This window comes from Morus notabilis, unplaced genomic scaffold (genome assembly GCF_000414095.1).
Source record: "Morus notabilis unplaced genomic scaffold, ASM41409v2 Scaffold698, whole genome shotgun sequence".
Lineage (NCBI taxonomy): Eukaryota > Viridiplantae > Streptophyta > Magnoliopsida > Rosales > Moraceae > Morus > Morus notabilis.
The window spans coordinates 274,286-278,379 of record NW_010358448.1 but is presented as its reverse complement, the minus strand read 5'-3'; positions in this window follow the sequence as shown (position 1 = coordinate 278,379).

The following is a 4,094-nucleotide window of genomic DNA, read 5'->3' as shown; positions in this document are numbered from 1 at the left end:
ATTTTTGTAAAATCATTATATAAAGAAGACTTCACGTAAAAAGAATAATATAAAAGTTAGACTAGGGGTGAAATTTGGCCGGGTAGGGTCGGTTTTTTGATAAGATTTGGGCCGGCCCGCAAGAATCGGGCTGAGAAAACTGTGGGCCGCAACAGCTCACTTGCTCCCGGAACCCGCACACCATTAGGTTACCTCGGGTCGGCCGGGTTACTTAGGGTAAACCAACTCTAAATTTGTAGTCATAAGTGGTTGGTATCTTACTATCATACTATCAAAAGCCATGGTTTGGGCCTGAATGATTGGGCGAGCCTGGGCTGAACGATTATTGCTGAAAATTTCAGTTTTTTACTAACCATAAAACTGATAAACATATTTAATTAAGTCATCTGACTCATCTCAGACTTCACAATGTAAAATGACGCAATCCATTTATCAAGTCATGTCATATTATTGTGATTACTGTGAGCACGCCATGATACATACATATATATATATATACATGTATATTTTAAGGATTGCAATCTGGGTAGCTACGGCGGAGGAAGTGAGATGAAGAAGAAGAAGAAGTGGCGATGGAGGAAACACTCAGAGAGAAGAAGAGGAACGGCGGAGGAACTATTTTTAAGGGTTTTTTTATTATAAAAAAATAGCTGAAATTTTATAAAATTAGAAAAATGGTCATTTTTTATTAATTAAATAGGTAATCATTGATTGATTAGCGGTTAATCACTGATTGACTTAAGTTTATCACTAATTAATACAATAATTTTTCATTATTAATCAATATTAGTTAATAATTAGTCAAAATTTACTATTAACTATTGAATTTTAGTTAACAAATTACATGTTTATTAATGATAAATCATTATAAATTATAATAACGAATAAATTAATCATTACTTGAAAAAAAAATGCCATTTTATTAAAATAAAAAAAGTTTAGCCATGTGTTTTAAAAAAAAAGGCCATTTACCTGATTTTCTCACAACTATTCTCCTTAATTTATTGAACAACTATCAAATTTTTCTGTCTTTTTCTTTCGTTTTCTTTTTTCCCAGATAAGGAGGCAGTATAAATCTTGATCGTTTGGTTAGTGACCTCCACATAAGTAAAATAAGAATGTTGTTTTCATTACCAAATACACAACTTGGCATTTAAGTCGGCTAATTGAAAAAAAAGAAAAAAAATCCCCATATACATATATCCTTGATAATGGTAACCCCACATTTATAAATTTCATAGCAACCATCTTCCCCATGCCCCTTTTACCACCTACCCAAATCCATCCTCTTGGTTTAACATTGATACGAAATTATTTAATAGGAATAAATACCCTTTTCCTCGATAAAACCCACGAGAGTCGTCAAGCATATTTATATTTATATTTATATTTATATTTATATTTATATTTATTATGGAGGTCTTACTCTTTCTTCCAATTACACCTCTTTTTACTTCTTTTTTTTTTTTCTTTCTTTTTGTGAAATCTTTATAGTGCTTGTATTGTAGAAGAGCTACGTAGGGAAAAAAAGGTAACCACACAAATAGAAGCATAGAAAAAAATGCACCCAACGGATTATTGCCTTTTCAATCTTCCCCCCCTTCTTTTCAGTTTTCTCAAAACAATATTAACATTTACGGAAATAAAATGTTAAGGATAAAACAATCGTACTTTATGCTGCCACCCCTGGGACGGACAAAAGAGGAGGGAGAGAAAAAGGCTGAATGACATTTTATTCTTAATAAAAATTACACTTGGGTTGGCATTCTAATATCTCTATACTTCTCCACCATGTATAATTGTATATTACTGGCGTCTCTATCAAATCCCAAAAGGAAACGTAGCAGGATTAAAAAGGAAATTATAATAATAAGGTGATCATTTATATCCTTTGTTTTAATGAGGAAATTTCATTTAATAATTAAGTTAATATAGATTTTAAAATAGTCACAAATGACTACTAAATACAAAGATATTCGACTAATGAACAAAAATTAGATCCATCAATAAAGACGAATGGAACACCAAAGATGAATGTGAGTGCCGAGTCACAATGAAAAAAGTTTCGTTGGGCACATTAATAATTTAGCGTGACAAAAACTCGTTTAACAAAACTACTACAGTTTATTGATAGAATTCCACATTTTTATCAATCCAATTGGTCAGTCAACGCGACATCTATAAGCTTAATTAGCAAACATCTATTTATCAGCTCTCTATTATCATAAGAAAAGTCTCCATTAAAAAATCACTCTCTACACCACGTGTATTCAATTCAAAGCTCACAAGAAATTTTGACGCAAAGGATGATTACGTCTCCCATTCTTATACCATGCACTACTTGAGTCTTTTTTTTTGTTTTACTCCTTTATATTCAAAATTGCTTAATAAAACTAATGCTTCAAAACCAATCCGTGTTTTCTTTTTTTCCTTTTTCTACACATGTTCTTTTTTTTTTCTTTTGAGAATTCTCATATTTTCTTTCTTAAACTCTTGGGTCTTTCGTATAAAGATTCGTGTCATAGTTCGAATCATGATTTCTAACTCACTATAGTATTTTTTTCTCACAAAAAAATACACATAAACTGAGAATGATTTTGAATCTATGAACTAAACGTCTACTAAGTGATTCATTTTTCTTGTGATCCATGATGATTTCTTCATAATAGTATTAGCTAGAGTTATCAAAAGCAACCACACATCACATGTAATGCTCATCCATCAAGACCGTGAAGGAATATAGTAAGGGACTATATCTCTATACTATTTGGTGGGCAGCCGCCATTGGTTTTGCTTAATCCTTATCTATCTCTATCCTTATTGTGTTGTTGGGATAACAAAAACTTTTTTTTTTTTTTTTTTTTTTTTTACAAAAGAGGAAAAAAACGTTTTTCTTTATGGGCCGCAAAATAAAGTTGATAAAAGCTTTGCCTACAACCATTCTATTTTCCTTTTGAAATTTTTCTAGAATTGATTTTAATGTGAAATCAATATTGCTCTTTTAATTTAGTATCGCCCTTCTTATTTAAGCTTTTTAAGTTGAACTATTCTAAAAAAAGACTGTTATAATTAAGGAGAAAATTAATAAAAATGTGACTTATAAAATGGTAGTTTGGCCCAATATCCAGCCCACGTAAGAATCGTGATGACCCAAAAATCCTAGGCGGACTTGGGCCAAGTGTAAATATGAACTTGGACATTGATGTCATTTTGTCCGTGATGAGGACATTTGAGGAACCGCACGTCAAATTCTCTCTCAAGCTTCAAAAAAATTGCTCATTGTCCCCATGCACAAATTCTCATAAATCTACTAGCGAACAGCATTGGTTTTATGAAATGGAAAATATTTGTTCAAAAATATTTCAACCATTGGTTCCTAACATGTAAATGCAATTAGCTAGGAATATGTTTAACCATGATATGGCTCTATCTTTCAAAAGGAGTGGAAATAAACGATGTTTAACATCATAAGAAGAGAAAATTCCACATATTTAAAAGTTTCACGCACAACACAAAAATCATTCAAATTATTACACAAAAATCGAACTTAGAAGGACTACTAAAATTAAGAAAATGAGTTTTTCGTCAATAGGGCAAAACAAATATTACTGATTTAATTTTTATGTGATTCAATCAAATATAATATTCTTAGAAAGATTAAAAAAAGAAAATTTATTTTTGTAAAATCATTATATAAAGAAGACTTCACGTAAAAAGAATAATATAAAGGTTAGACTAGGGGTGAAATTTGGCCGGGTAGGGTCGGTTTTTTGATAAGATTTGGGCCGGCCCGCAAGAATCGGGCTGAGAAAACTGTGGGCCGCAACAGCTCACTTGCTCCCGGAACCCGCACACCATTAGGTTACATCGGGTCGGCCGGGTTACTTAGGGTAAACCAACTCTAAATTTGTAGTCATAAGTGGTTGGTATCTTACTATCATACTATCAAAAGTCATGGTTTGGGCCTGAATGATTGGGTGGGCCTGGGCTGAACGATTATTGCTGAAAATTTCAGTTTTTTACTAACCATAAAACTGATAAACATATTTAATTAAGTCATCTGACTCATCTCAGACTTCACAATGTAAAATGAC